The sequence below is a fragment of the Chrysemys picta genome, chromosome 7, assembly GCF_011386835.1.
Source record: "Chrysemys picta bellii isolate R12L10 chromosome 7, ASM1138683v2, whole genome shotgun sequence".
NCBI classification, from domain to species: Eukaryota; Metazoa; Chordata; order Testudines; family Emydidae; genus Chrysemys; species Chrysemys picta.
Window position 1 is genome coordinate 109,206,986 of NC_088797.1, and position 16,158 is coordinate 109,223,143.

The 16,158-nt window shown below is 39.6% G+C and overlaps 1 long non-coding RNA gene across 3 annotated transcripts in view; it reads right to left on the reverse strand.

The window, feature by feature from the left end:
• Nucleotides 1-11,777, reverse strand: part of LOC135972949 (uncharacterized) — a 44,268-nt gene extending 32,491 nt beyond the window's left edge. For all 3 annotated transcript variants that reach the window (XR_010589563.1, XR_010589565.1, XR_010589564.1), the window contains exon 1: nt 11,365-11,777. This is a non-coding gene — a long non-coding RNA (uncharacterized LOC135972949). The remainder of the gene's footprint in view (nt 1-11,364) is intronic.
• Nucleotides 11,778-16,158: the final 4,381 nt, after the last annotated feature.

Below are 16,158 nucleotides of genomic sequence, written 5' to 3' on the forward strand. Positions count from 1 at the left end.
AAGCCCCCTAAAGCTAATAGAAACACTCTTCTTGTCACCATTGGGCTTTAGATCAGACCTTTAAATCTCATGAGTGGAAAAAAATTAAAGGAATGAACTTTTCTGTGTAACCATAATTCCAAATGGCTACATTATTTCCTTGAGTCTGAGGGCCTGTCTACATTACCCGCTGGATCAATGGGATGCAATAAATCGACTGCTGAGCGCTCTCCCATCAAGTTCGGAACTCCACCAGAGCGAGAGGTGTAGGCGGAGTCGACGGGGGAGTGTCACCCGTCGACTTACCACAGTGAAGACACCGCAGTAATTAGATCTAAGCACGTCAACTTCAGCTACGTTATTCATGTAGCTGAAGTTGCATAACTTAGATCGATTTCCCCCTCCCCGCCCCCCACAATGTAGACCAGAGTCACATTTTGTGTCCTTTTGAGGGACATAACTCCTCTTGAAACCAAAAGGAATTCTGTATGCCCCCAGACTATGGAAGTATGCCCATACCATGAAGTAGGCCCTTTAAAAATGTATATGTTCCGTTAATTACATTAGAAAATCAGCTACTGAACAAGCACAATTATTAAAGCATTAGATTTATATTAGAAAATAGCCCTAGTTAAAGCTGGAGATGCAAACAGCATAAACCTTGGAAAGGTTTACATAAGAACAGCCATGCTGGGTCAGACCAATGATCCATCTAGCTCAGTATCCTGTCCTCTGACAGTAGGCAATGCCAGGTGCTTCATAGGGCAGAACAAGCAATAATCGAGTGAACAGAACAAGCAATAATCGAGTGATCTATCCCCTGTCGCCCATTCCCAGCTTCTGGCAGTCACAAGCTAGGGACACCCAGAGTTTGGGGTTGCATCCCTGTACATCCTGGCTAACAACCATTGATGGACCGATCTTCCATGAATTTACCTAATTCTTTTTTTCAATCCCACTTTAGTTTTGGCCTTCACAACATCCCCTGGCAATCAGTTCCACAGGTTGACTGTGTGTTGTGTGAAATAGTACTTCCTTTTGTTTGTTTTAAACTTGCTGCCTATTGATTTCATTGGGTGACTCCTGGTCTTTGTTATGTAAAAGGGTAAATAACATGTCCTTGTTCACTTTCTCCACACCAGTCATGATTTTATAGACATCTATCATATCACCCACAGTTGTCTCTTTTCCAGGCTGAAAAGTCCCAATCTTTTTAATCTCTCTTCACATTTTTGTTGCCCTTCTCTAAATCTTTTCCAATTATAATATATCTTTTTTGAGATTGGGTGACTGAACTGCACACAGTATTCACTATGTGAGCGTACCATGAATTTATATAGTGTCATTATGATATTTCATGTCTTATTATCTATCCCTTTCCTAATGATTCCCAACATTCTGTTGGCTTTTTTGACTGCTATTGCACATTGAGCAGATGTTTTCAGAGAACTATCCACAATGACTCCAAGATCTTTCTTGAGTGGTAATAGTTAATTTAGATCCCATCATTTGTATCTGTAGTTAGGATTATGTTTTCCAACATGCATTACTTTGCATTTATCAACATTGAATTTCATCTGACAGTCACCCAGTTCTGTGAGATCCCTTTGTAACTCTTCCCAGTCTGCTTGTGACTTGACTATCTTGAGTAATTTTGTATCGTCCGCAAATTTTGCCACCTCACTATTTACCCCTTTTCCCAGATCATATATGAGTATGTTGAACAGTACTAGTCCCATTACAGGTCCTTGGGGGACACCACTATTTGCATCTCTCCAAAATAAAAACTCATTTATTCCTATCCTTTGTTTCCTGTCTTTTAACCAGTTACTGATTCATGAGAGAACCTTCTCTCTTACCCCATGACTGCTTACTTCGCTTAAGAGCCTTTGGTGACAGACCTTGTCAAAGGCTTTCTGAAAGTCCAAGTGCACTACATCCACTGGATCACCCTTGTCCATGTGCGTGTTTGACCTCCTCAAAGAATTCTAATAGATTGGTGAGGCATGATTTCCCTTTACAAAAGCCATGCTGACTCTTTCCCAACAAATCGTGTTCATCTATGTGTCTGATCATTCTGTTCTTTACTGTAGTTTCAATCTATTTGCTTGGTACTGAAGTTAGGCTTATGGCTGGTATCCTTACCAGTATCACCTCTGGAGCCTTTTTTAAAAATTGGTGTCACATTAGCTATCCTCCAGTTATCTGATGCGGAAGCAGATTTAAATGATAGGTTACATACCACAGTTAGCGGTTCTGCAACCTCATATTTGAGTTCCTTCAGAACTCTTGGGTGAATACCATCTGGTCCTGGTGACTTATTACTGTTTAATTTATCAATTTGTTCCAAAACCTCCTTTATTGGGACAGTTCCTCAGATTTGTCAAATAAAAAGAATGGCTCAGATGTGGGAACCTCCTTGTCATCCTCTTCAGTGAAGACTGATGCAAAGAATTCATTTAGTTTCTCCACAACAGCCTTATCTTCCTCCAGTGCTCCTTTATCACCTTGATTTAGCACCAATGGCCACACAGATTGTTTGGCAGGCTTCCTGCTTCAAATGTACATTTAAAAAAAAATTGCTGTTAGTTTTTGAATCTTTGGCTAGTTACTCTTCAAATTCTTTTTTGCCCTGTGTAAATATACTGTTACACTTGAGTTGCCAGAGTTTATGCTCCTTTCTATTTTCCTCAGTAGGATTTAACTTCCTATCTTTAAAGGATGCCTTTTTGCCTCTAACCACTTCTCTTAGTTTGTTTAGTCATGGTGGCACTTTTTTGGTCCCCTTACTGTGTTGGGTTTTTTCTAATTTGGGGTATACATTTAATTTGAGCCTCTATTACGGTAGTTTTAAGAAGTTTCCATTCAGCTTGCAGGCATTTCACTTTTGTGACAGTATCTTTTAATTTCCATTTAACTAGCTTCCTCATTTTTGTGTAGTTCCCCTTTCTGAAGTTAAATACTGTGGTGGTGGGCTTCTTTGGTGTTTTCCCCCTCAAAAGGATGTTAAATTTAATTACAGATGCTCCCTGGGTTACGCAAATCCGGATTTACGCAAATCCGGACTTACGGAAAAAGTTCTGTAACTTTTTTTTTTTTTTTTGCTTAATTGTCGGGTATACATTCCCGACTTATGCAAAATTCGACTTACACAAGGCGTTACAGAACGCTTGCGTAAGTCAGGGAGTGTCTGTACATTATGTTCACTATTAAGTCTGGATCTGAACCTCACAGCAGGACACTACAGCAGTATAATGTAACCCTACATTATGCCCTCTTACAATGAGCCAAATCAAAACCCTGGGTCTGAAGTTTGGATCTGGATCTGAACTTTGTGGCTCCAAGCCAATTCTACTTACATACACCTATTGCAACAGCACTGTGCTTTAGAATGGTAGGAGACAACACAATCTCTGGGATCTTAGTAACAATTCCAAAAGATCTACTGGGACGAAATAGGCTTGCTTTTTAAAAGCACTTGATTGGCATTACTCACACTCGGGGCTCTGTGCTCAATGAAGCCAGTATATAAGTAATACGTTCTGGTAAATAATATGCATTGTTTTAATTCTCTACATAGTTCTTTACACACTCAGTGGCTCACACATTTTTCATGAGACTTGTTTAATAACTATTGCAAAATAAGGGCCAGATTGTAAACCCCTTACTCCCAGTGATGAGCAGTTACACACAGGAGTAGTCCATTCATTTCAATGGCATCTGAAAACCCATCCTTAACTTGCTCCATTATCTCTTAGTGCTGCTTGGGGCCCTTTACACACATGAATAGTCCCACTGAAGTCAATGGCACTACTTATATGCCTAAACCTAATCATGTGCTTAAGTACCTTTCTGGTTTAGGGCCTGGGTCTTAAACAGCGGGTGTTCTTCCATAACCGATTCCAGCAATATTCAAGTAAAGCAGGGAAGCTGAAAAAAGGAGCTCTCCTCCCTCTAATGCACTGTGGATGTCCCATACACACCTTAGAGAGTTGCACATGTATTTTGATGGGAGAGGTTTACTCAGGGCTTTAACTATAGATCTGAATTTGTGGGTGGAAGTCAAATTTTACAGTAGACACTTTAATATGTATGTTAAGAAATTAAAACAACATTTCTCTCTAATAGTTTTAGATAAAGGTTACACTACCAAAATACCCTCTTCTTTAATTCCCAGTTAGAATTAGGATTACAGTATTATGAAGTAAATCAAACAAACAACCCAGGCAAATGTATTCCCAGTTTAACCCAAACCTGCCATAAAAGCCCTTCTCCGGTATAGTATAAACAACAAAATTATTGATTAACTTGTATTACTTCACAAGAAGAACAAATTATTGCTGATTAAAGCCATGCAGGTGATAAAGGAACTTAACCAACGAAAGCTGCCAGCTTTAGGTTAGGAAACAGCTGTGTCCCTAATTATGCAGCCTGATTTATACTCTATTAAATCAGTATATAAGTAACCCATTTCTCTGAAAGCATTTAAACCTCTTATATTCCACCAAACACAGCAATTTTATTTGAAATAAATGTATCCAGCTCTTTTGGGAACATATGGTATATTTCTCTCTTATTAATAATTCAGTTCAAATGAGCAAAAATTAGTTGGTGCAGTTACAGCTGATTTTGTCCTGAAAAGATCTGCATTAATTTTAGACGTTTTGTAAATTGGGCTATTAAATAAAAGCATTATATGTGAATTACCCTTTAAATTTTAAGCAAGTTGGAGTTTAATGGTATTTTCTAGTCAGATTCATTTTCGATCTTTTAAAAAATTACAGTCATTATGGTAAGACAAATTTTTGAAACTTGCTACTTCCATCCAATTACATTTTGTACTAATAAGTAAACTGGAAAACTTTTATGCTTTAATTTCTATATTTTGTCTTACTACTATAAGCCAAATTCTGTTCTCGTTTTCACCTGTGTAAATGAACTCAGAATCTGGCCTCGTATCTTTTTTATTGGTATTGTTCATATCAAAATATCCTTGTGACTTCTGCTAGTCATTCATATAACTTCGGCTAGTTGTTGCCACACATGTTGTGATGTGTGTGTAGAGTTACACTGCTATGCTATAGGGAGGTAGGAGGAAAGAGTACATAATTTGTAAGAGAAATTTCAGTATGCTGCTGTGTTAGTCTATGATGATCATCAACTGTTTGTGATCTACTCTCCCTCCCAGTGCAAGTGCATAAACTCTATTAGCATTAGTGGGAGTTATGTTCATGAATCAAGAGAAGAATATGCCCTGTAAGTTTAAGCTCTACTTCTATTGTAATGGCCAAGTTTGGTTTAAAATTTGTGGATACGATGGAATGTGGAGTGCCTAGTATATGATGTAATAATATTCCTGATTAACCAGTTCTTAAACAGTAAGTCTTTTACTTCTCAGAAGCTCTACAGATGTATGCATATAGGATGCAATATATCCCAAATCATGATACCTCTATAGGCCTATTGACATATATGTTTTGTGCAATGTATTATGCATGATGGGAAATTTTGTGATGCCCAACTGCATAAGTGTGCTGGCACTTAAGGAGTTAAATTGTTGAACACATGCAAATCTAAAACATAATAACTTTATGATGGTGTTTTGTGACTTGTACCTTTGAACCTGACTGAGTTTTCAGCATGCCACACAATATTTCAAAAGTCATGTCTGTTTCCTGTTGTACTAGGTTTGTTTTTGTCACAAAGGTTTGTTTGCCTAATGAGCTTCTAACGAGTTGTCAATTACTTGTGCAAATTAAAGGGAGCAGCCACCAAAGGGTAGGCTACCTCAAAATATTATAACATAAATCATTCCATTTCTAAAAACTGTTTTGCTCACATGTCTTCCTTCATGTTCTGTATCTTTTTTGTTATACTATCTACCATTTTAAAAAGCCATCTAACTTACATACAGTGTTAAATTCAGATAGTCTAAAGGTTAATGTGAAACACTGGCAAGACATTATGAGGACTAGCAGTATATTTTAAAGGCACTCTGTCGCTGGAATTACTGAGAGTGTACATTCACAGTACTGCCCCACTTAGTTCTACCACATCCAGTAAGCTTACAGCTGCATGCAAATGAGGTTCTGTGTGTGGAATTACGGCTGGAAGACACAATGCTGATCAACCTAATACATTAATATCTTTAACTCTTTGTTTCTTATGATCCCAGTTTAAATCAGTTTCTGATGTTTGGTTTGACACTGACATATGGACCCATCCCAAAGTTCTGAATTAGAGCTAAATCCTGGGGCTGTGTTATGACACAGTAAATGTCAGGGTAAACTGATTCTGCATCAGCCTACTTGGATGCAGGCCTGATGCATAGCTAGCAGCAAAGAAGCAGATCTCTAAACCTTCTAACCTGCCAGCGTGTGACACAAGCCAATGCCATGTGTATCACCTGTATTTCATTGCGTGTGGTGCCATAATTGACAGATTATAATGCTCCAAAAGTATAAAATAGTTTTTTAAGGATGTTTCGTCATGATGAATCCAATAAACTGGTTTTACAATGTCACATCTCCCCCTCCCAGAGTTCCATAGCTAGTTTATTTCATTCATGGTGAGAAAACATTCTTAAAAGCGTCTGTTATAATTAAAAAACATTAGAATCTGTTGCTCATGGCATGAAACACAGATGTTCTGTACTTCAGTCATTTGGGGCGCCAACTGGGAATGTCTCTCCCCAGGCTGCTGGGTGCTTAGGGGAAGAGGTCCCTGTCTGGGCTTTCTGTGGGATACTAGGGGTAGCAGAAGGAGGTCCATACCCAGACTCTTCCAAATCCAATTAATGGGCATATGGTATTGGAGAGTTGAGTGTTCATGGGGGGGGGGGGGGGGGGGGCGCCCATGAACACTCAACTCTCCAATACCATATGCCCATACCTGATAAGATTCCTATATCTCCCCTATTCATTTTACGCCCCACAGTGCATGCAGCCTGCAAAATGCAATTAATGCAGCTCCCAGTTCCCCCTGTCCTCCAGACAAAGTGTTATCATCCTCTCTCCCCACAGTACAATTAATGCCACTCCCCTCTCCTTGTCCTTCCCTTCTGCCCCTACCCCCCTTCAGTTATTGCTGACTGGGCCATCCCTGCCTTAGGACTGTGACTGCTGCTGTGGCAACCCACCTGCCTTCTTGAGACCCCCAGTTCCTCTTGACTCTGCAGTATGGGCCCCACGTCTCTCTGGCACACTCCGCTCCTCTCCCCTCCAGCAACAGGGAGAAGCCTGTATGGGAAAGAGGGGACCTGCCCAGGAACCAACAGTAGCTTTCAGATAGTGAGGGGTAAGGATGAAGAAAGTGAAGCAGAGCAAATACCATTTTTGTAGAAGGGAGCAGAAAGGCCCCAGAAGAACAGGACTGGATCTGTTCATTCCTCACCCATCCCTTCCTGTAAAAATGGTATCCGCTTTACTGCACTTCAGTCCAGCCGCCCTCATTCCATAGAAATCTCCATAGCTTTGTGGGGCAGGGAGGATGAACCAGTCACACAACAGAACATACCATCTGAGATGGTACATTTGAGATATCAGAAGAGATCTATACGCATGGTATGAGCTACATTGAGCTTTATGAGCAGAGGAGAACAAGGGGAAGGATAGACATTATAAGGATTATCAACCCCCATTCTTCAGGGCAAAAGCTGATCACCATCTCTGGTCAGGAAGAAATGTTCCTGCTAGTATAACACAATGCTGTACAAATAACAATCCTTACTGGACAACCTTCTTCCATCAGAGACTGCTACAAATTCTCCCCAAACTCATAAAAGGCCTGATTCTGATCTCACACATTTCACACTGATTTAACTGTATTTGCTTCTATGAAATTACTTCTGATTTTACAGTGGTCTAATCAGGCCTAGAATAATGTTTACTGAGTAAAGCTCTGCTCCATCTTTAATAGAAGGGCACCTCCATGAAGCTACAGCTTTAAAAAAAAATTTTGGGGGGGTCCTTAGCTGAACATTTAAGACAAGTTTCACTCTCTTGCAAAATGTGTGGTTCCAGGGAGGATAACTTAATGTCCAAGTAAAGACATATTTTACTGAACAAAATAAAGCATGAAGAATTCAACAAAATATAGATTATGTATGTATGTACACCCTACTGTAGAAAATGTACATCTGTTTGAGCAGAGTACCATTATGTCAAAACCAGCTACACGAGGCATCGTAACCCACCGATGGACACTTTTTCAACTCAAGAGGCAATGCTTTCCTATTGCATACTAATAATTCCTACTGACGTACTGAGTCTGATTCTCCATTAACTTGTGTAATCCTTTATACCACTGCAAAGTGAGTGTTAAGTGGGTGTAAAAGGCTATCACACCAAGATGGGAGTATTTGTATACCCACTTAACACTCACTTTGCACCTGTGTAAAGGACCACACAAGGTGCCAAGCAATGGAGAGTCAGGCCCTCTTTGTGCTTCAGTGTAGCAGTTTGTTTTATATTTGTATATAGAGTTACAAGCATTGTGATTGGTTCAGGTGTCTATACCTGACTGGAGAGTTTGCTATTGCCCTCAAAGAACAGATCTATGTCGGTACTTATATGAATCAGAATGTACTTATATGGCCCTCATCACCCTGGTATCTGAGCACTTGTAACATCTATGTGAAAAAGGGAATAGTCCATCTATCACACACCTCTGACAAGCCATACCTCTGCTCCTTCTGACAGTGCTTTCTGGTGTTTTCTGATATTAATTCTCATGCATACAGCCCAACATACGTAATCAAACAAAAAACCTGAGGTTAATAATGATTAATACTGATAAGATTAAAAGGGAATAAAGTACATTCAAAGGAATGTTTTTTATCTTTAAGCAATATTCTACTTCCATGACCTTGAACATGATCAATATTTTCCTGGTACACCTCTACCGTGACATAACGCCATCCAATATAACACGAATTCGGATATAACGTGATAACGCAGTGCTCCAGGGGGGGCGGGGCTGCGCATTCTGGTGGATCAAAGCAAGTTCAATATAACGCGTTTTCACCTATAACGCGGTAAGATTTTTTGGCTCCTGAGGACAGCGTTATATCGGGGTAGAGGTGTATATACCTCAGGGGCCAGATCTTCAGGTGAAGCCATGCCTAATTACACCAACTGTGGATCTGGTCCAATATATACAGACAACAAAGGGGAATGTGATCCCTTTTTTGTAAAAGTGTTTCATGAGTCTCAGAGAAAAATTAATGGTTCTGTTCGCCTTAATTCAGTATTTTTATTCAGTATTCAGCCAGCTTCTGGTCCCCTTTCTTACCTTCTGCAGCACCTTACCATGTGAGCTGTCCCACGGAAATAATGTTTGTTCTTTTGTTGCTGTTGTTTTCAGTTGTAAGGTATAAATAAACAATTGGTGATGAAATCACTTTAGCATATTTAAAGTAGCCTCCAGAGAAATGCTCCGCAGCCTAGAGATGAGGGATTCTCTTCCACTCCTCACACCACATTTACCCAGTGCTCGGGCCAGGTCTGAGTTTCAAGCTGAATAATTTATAGCATTATTGGGTAAACATTGCCTGTTCCATATATAGATTATCCCCATTCCGATAATCCATTGGTTACTGTTCATACTGCAATCTCATATGGCTTGGAGGAAAGAGAGAGGGTGCAGTTCCTCTCCTATTTCTGGAGTGTCTTCCCACCCACCCAAAAAATTAGCTATAGATAAGGATTTCCTAAAACTGTAAAACGAAACATTTCTTTAACAATCTGAAATATTTTTAAAAAGAGGCTAAGTTGGTTAATGAGGTATTTTTACTTTTCAGCAAACTAGCACAAGTTAACTTCATGTTAAATAAAATCGCTTCTACATGAAATCACAATAAAAAATTCCAATCTGAAGATACTTTTCTCTGCACAACTGACTCAAACTTCCCTAAAAATTTAAGTTTATCATGGAAACACAAAAAACTGCTGTGCTAAACTATAATGCTAGACAACTCCATTTTTATTTATAGGATTGATAGTGATTGATTCAGGAGTGTGTGAACCCTAGGTCTTAATCTGGAAATGCATTGTAACTTCTCAATCAAATTAACTTCTCAGTGTAACTTCTCAATGCAAATTAAAGTCTTTTAATATATTTTTAGCAATGTGGCAAAAAAAATTTCAAAAGTCAAAATATAGATTATTATAGCTAATCATTGGGCATGTTCATATATATATTTTACACTTAGTAAATTACCCAAAATTCAATTTAATTCCTCAGCTAATTAACAACAAAGAATGTAAAACACATTTTAGGTAAATTTTAAATGCAGGTTAGAAAACTCTCTGTAAACAATTAAACTGCAGTTTTATGATGACACAAAATTTAGTAATGAGGCTTCATATTTGTCTCTAACATGCAATAGATTTGAAATAAACCCCATTTCATGTCAGAAAAAAGCAAAGCCTGAATTGACAATGCAGCAGAGAATTTATTTTTTCCCTTTTCTCCTTAGCTGAAGTTATTATCACAACTGCTAGAGAATTTGTGAGATTGGGAGATAAGAATCATAATGATCCATTGGGGACTCGTCAATCACAGCAAACTGCTACCAGAATCGAAATTGCATCTGCATTTGAATTAGCAACATTACTCGCCAATTTAGTTCAGAGTGAACATTTTTCCATTGAAGATGGAATTAAATTAGAAAATGAGTGAGTCTTTAATTTCCAGATTATAAATCACTGAAAATAATTCAACTCCTGTACCTTAAGGCCAATTACATTATCCTAAGCGACATTTTATCTCACAACCTTCCAAGTGATTTCATGATGGGGAACCATCACACAAATCAGTTTTGCTCTAGTAGCAAGAAATATATCTACCCACAGAGTTGCACATAAAATGCTAAGAACAGTTTTAATGCTGAAGCTTATTTTACATGAAATTTGATTGTCTGTTTGATAGCATATTTTCGTGTATTAATGAACTGATGTATAGAACAGAAATGGTCAAGCCAAAGTGTCCAATTCAGGTATAAGATTTAGAAAAGTTAGCCTGACATGAGTGACTTGTTTAATTTTTGCCTCCAGTATATCGCATCACTATGGAGTGCCTACAATGAGAGGAAAGATGTAAATGATGCAGAGATTTAAAATCCCTGGCCAAAGAAAGCCTTTAGAATTCTCCTAAAAGCATGAGTTATCAAAACTGCAGGACCTGTAGGAAAGTAAAAAAAGATCTGAGTGTTTTGGAATAAAGATCTTTAAATGGAAATATTGCTAGGTGGAAGCATTATTCTCCTACATGGGTGTGCATGTGTTCTCTAGCCTTTGTTTATAAAGAAAGATTGTGTTCCATTCACAAATCTGCTGATATGTAATTTGAACAGAAGCAAGCATAATACAGAACCATAGTACTTACAGATGGATGATGGATCTGGTCCCCCAGATTATTGGTTCATCCCTCCAGACACTTTGCTGGCAGGGAGAACTTTAGATGAGTAAGAACCGTAAACCTCAGAGAGAGGCTTTTGTTTGTTTTGCTGAACCTGGACCTCCTGTGAACTTTCTCTCCAGCTGCTCAGACCCTGGCCCTACCAAACTCAAAAATTCATTTCCAAAGTTCAAGTTGTTTCAGGTCTCTTCTCCAAGCATGTCAAGAGACTCCTTACAGAGTAGGTTCGGTCTTCCTCTTGTCTCTCATGGTCCAGTGTTTCCTGGCCCTTCTATCCCTGCCAAAATAGCTGCTGCAGGACTCATGCTGCCCTTACCTTCTTACTAGTTGCTACTCCTAAAGTCAGCCCTAATCAATGTGTTTGAGGCTGCTCCTGTGCAATGGAGGAACTGGCATAAGTTACAGCTGATGAGCAAAGCATTAATTTATGCCAACAATTGCTGCTGAATGGAAGTCAGACAATAATGGCATGAGCAGCAGCTGTCCCATTAGCCCCACTTCCTCCCACCACATGCCTGTTCGCTAACCACATAAAGATCCTGATCTCAGTGGGTGCTTTACAGGAGATTGTGGGTGGATCTGTGGGCTCAAACAAAAGGGAAGAGCAAGCCACAGACCCAGCACTTTATCTCTCTGTGTTCTGCCTACCTGGATCTGTACTTCCCTCCACACAAAGAAGCAAAGGGATGTATTTGACTCACAGCAGTGAGCTCCTTTTTCTTTCACACACTAACAGTTTGTCTCGTGGTCCGTTTGCTTATAAACATACTGCCCAGGGCCTAAGCTGCATTTTTCTTTTCCAACAAACCAGCCCCAACAACAGCACCTAATCCTATGTGCACAACTTCTACCAGAGAAAAAGCCCATAAGGAACATTGGTGCTCCTCTGGCAGTGACAAGAAAGTGACAAGAATCCAAGTCATATCACTGACAGCGACTTTGTCATCTTTCTTTCTTCCTCTCCTGTAAACACTATGGCAGAATAAAGCCTTTGTCATAGGCCACTTGGCATGTGATACGAAGTGCCCGTGGCTGATGCTCTGTGCACTCTGCAGCAAGCTGGATCTATATTCTGCAGCAGGGCCCTTCAGGTTTTCTGGAACACCTGTGCACGGTTCTGCTGCAAAGTGGAAAATTTGTGGCAGCTTCAAATATACCCCAAAGCAGAGGATTTTTAGTAAATTACATAACACAATCAGTACAGATGTTTCAGGGATGAAGCAGCTGGAGGTTTTGAGAAGTAGTGGCGAATTGTGGTGTTTGACACTTGGGATGTTGAGGATGGAGATTTGTGTGTTTTGCATCCAGGAGCCTGAGAGGTTCTTTGAAGCAAAGACATGTAGGACTGGAAGGACCTTGATAGCTCACCTAGTCCAGTCCCCTGCACTGAGGCAGGACTAAATATTATCCTGACTATCCCTAACACAAAGAAGTCATTTCCCCTTTCCTCTTCCTCATGGGGAGGGGTGAAGAAGTGATTTTTTTTTTACGTAGACTTGTACTTCCAGGACAAACAGTACACAGGAATGTACTGCTCAAAGGTGACCTTTGTACTCAACCAATTCCGAGCTCACTCTGTGCCAGTTTGGTCCTGAGGGATAAATTAGATCAGCCTGAAGCACAATTCTGTGGCAAATTCAGCAGCCACAGGATGGTGGAAAACATTAGCACAGGTCTTTTTTTTAAAGTTACTATTAAACTAGTAGTTTTCTGTTGTCTGTGCATTAGCAACACAAAACGAAGGACTGTGGTTGAGTGGGAGTGAAGTTTCTATTCCTGACTCTGTCACAGACTTCTTGTGTGGCCTTGGACAAGGCACTTTACTGTTCTGTTCCTCAGTTTCCCTATCTGTAAAAAGGGAGTACAAATAGCTAGCTGTCTCCAGGGCTGCTGTGAAGCACTTTGAGATTCCAAAGTAGAAGTTGCTATAAAAAAAGAGAAATGTCTGAAAGTACAGCAGCCTAAAGTTAAATAATATTAAAAGTTTAGTTCTGTACAGGCTTGTTACTGGCATCATGGCACAAAAGTTGTGATCAGCTGGGGCTCTCTTTCTGTCACATCCTAGAATTCTGTTTATCTATGGCTGACAACAAGGCATTCTCAGTTGAAGACCCTGTGCCTTTGAAACTCACTCCTTGTGACGATCTGTCAGAGCCAGTTTGACAAGCTCTAGATCATGCTTCAAGGTGCTTTTGTTCCGTCAGGCTTCTGAGTGAAACATTAATTTTTTTTGTGTAGTAGGATATTTATGGAAGGTGAGGTCTTCCTGAGGAGTGGGTTGCTCCTGGCTTATTGAGATGACACTTAATGAATTTAGGGAAAAACATCTTCTATGTTATATGGAAAACATCTACCTACTTCTGTGCTAAGTCTTATATATGCCAATTAATAAATAAATTATAACCACAGCTCACTGAAATTGTCCACATCTGATGTCACATGTGCTGGCACCGAGGTCCCTGCCTGGTTCTCCATGGCCAGACATCAGGGTACTGCTGCATTATTATCCTCCTTGAACTCCTGGCTGCTTGTTACACCATCAATCACAATCTCCTCCTTAAAATCTTGTCCACCATCAGTTTTCAGAATTCTATTCTCTCCCAGTTCTCCTCCTAACTCTCTAGTGATTTATTCAGTATCTCTTCCAATGACCTCTTCATCTCTCAGACAGGTCTTGGTCATTGCCCGACTCTTCACCCTACAAAACCTTTCTCTAGGTGACTTCAGCCATTCTCATGCTTCAGGTATTATCTCTGTGCTGATGAGTCACAAATCTGCCTCTCCATTCTGACCTGGCTCCCTCCATCCAATAGCACATCTCAGCCTGTCTCTCTGATATCTCCTCCTGGATGTCTCTAAGGCTTTTAACATGCCCAAATGTGATTAACTTGCCATCCCTTCCAAACACTTACCACTCGCTACCTTCTCCATCAATGCTGAAAACACTAACCTCCCTGTCACTCATCCCCATAATCTAGGTGACCTGTTTGACTCTGTCTTCTCTTTAGACCCAGATATCCAAACCGTGTCCAAATGTTGGTGTTTCTTTCCCCATAATAATTGGTCTGTCCTCTGTGTCTACACCACTGGCAGCCTCACATCATCTCCCCATTTTGACTACCCCAACCTCCCTATCTCTTGCCTCCCTGACACCCATCTCAGTCTTCCTCACATCCTTTCATAATGCTACTAGTTAGAGCATTCTCTTGGCCTGTCAGTCTGACCATGTCAAGTCTCTCCACTAGCTTCCCATTTCCATCACCATACATGTACACGTCTGACCCGTACTTTTAAGGCCCTTCACAATTTATCCTCTATCCACTTTTTTGCTCTTGTATCTTACCATATCACCACTCCATCACTTCTACTCCACCAGTTATGCCAGCCTTCATCACCCTTTTGTCTATTTCTCCTTTAAACACTTCACACTAGTGCTGTGAAAATAATAGATTTTTTGATTCACTGGCAATTCCCCCTCCAAAAAATTTTTTTAATAATTTTTGGTCAAACCAAAAATGACATTTTTAAAAATGTTTGGCAAATCTAGAAGTAAAAAAAAAAAGGCTATTTCAGGTCAAATGACATGTTTTGTTTGACCTGAATTGAAATGTTTCATTTTGAACTTGAGCATTTTGAATGCTTTTTAATTTAAAAAAAAATTAAAAGAAATTTCTAAAAAATAATGATTTTGAATTGAAATCTTTTATTTAAAAATGTCAAAATAAAATGTTTTCATTATTTTTGGAATTTTGTTTGTTTTATTCAACCAAAACAATTCAGTGAATTTGTGGAATGTTTTGGTGTCGCAGTATTTGCATTTGTTGCTAAAAACAAGTTTCAGTCCAAAAATTTCACCCAGCTCTACTTCACACCTCTTTCCATTCTACCTCTTTTATGCATGGTACTCAGCTTCCACTTTCACTATGGTGCCTGTGGGAGCTGACTAACTGATTATGGCTAGGTAGAAAGTCAGTAGGGACTTATTATATTTCTATATTTCTCTTCTTTGTTTATATAATATACTACTAAATGTAGGGGGGGGAGTTGTAATAACATATCCAGTATTACCTAGTGGTGCACATATCTAGCCTATGAAAATACATATTCTCATTACAGTTTCTCTTATATTTCTTCCCTCACTCCTTCTGCGTGTTTCTTACATCTATTTGTTACATTTTATCTTAAATATCTTAAATACCACACTATCTTTGACTGTTTTGTGCAGCACCTACAACAATGGGACCACAATCCAGATTCAGGGCTTCCTGATACTAATGTAAAATGTTTGATCTAATAAAACAATATGCCAATTATTGAATGTCCAATGGATATTCACAACTTCAGATACATTTACATGGGTTGGCTACATTTTGGATTGCAAATCACTGTTAAGTTGCACAAAAATATTACTATATATTTGCAAATGTACATGTTGTACTTAGTGTGACCCAGTGTGCCCGGGGCAGCCCTCACTGGAAATGTCAAGGTCAGGGCAGGCTGCAAAAGGGAGAGCAGATACTCCCGAGACTGGTGGGTAACACTGAAGTTAAACTCCCCAACCAGTCACAAACTGTGTGTCTGATCCCCCACACTGGTTATCAAGAAGCAAAAAAAGAAATCACAGAGCCCCCTCTATTGCATTTCAGTTCTCTGGCTCCCAATCAGCACCTAGGTCCAGTACAGTGAGAAGTTTTTTAAAAACCTCTGTTCACATATACAAAATGTTCTTCTGACCCCAAAGGATCAGCCACGTTACCAGGT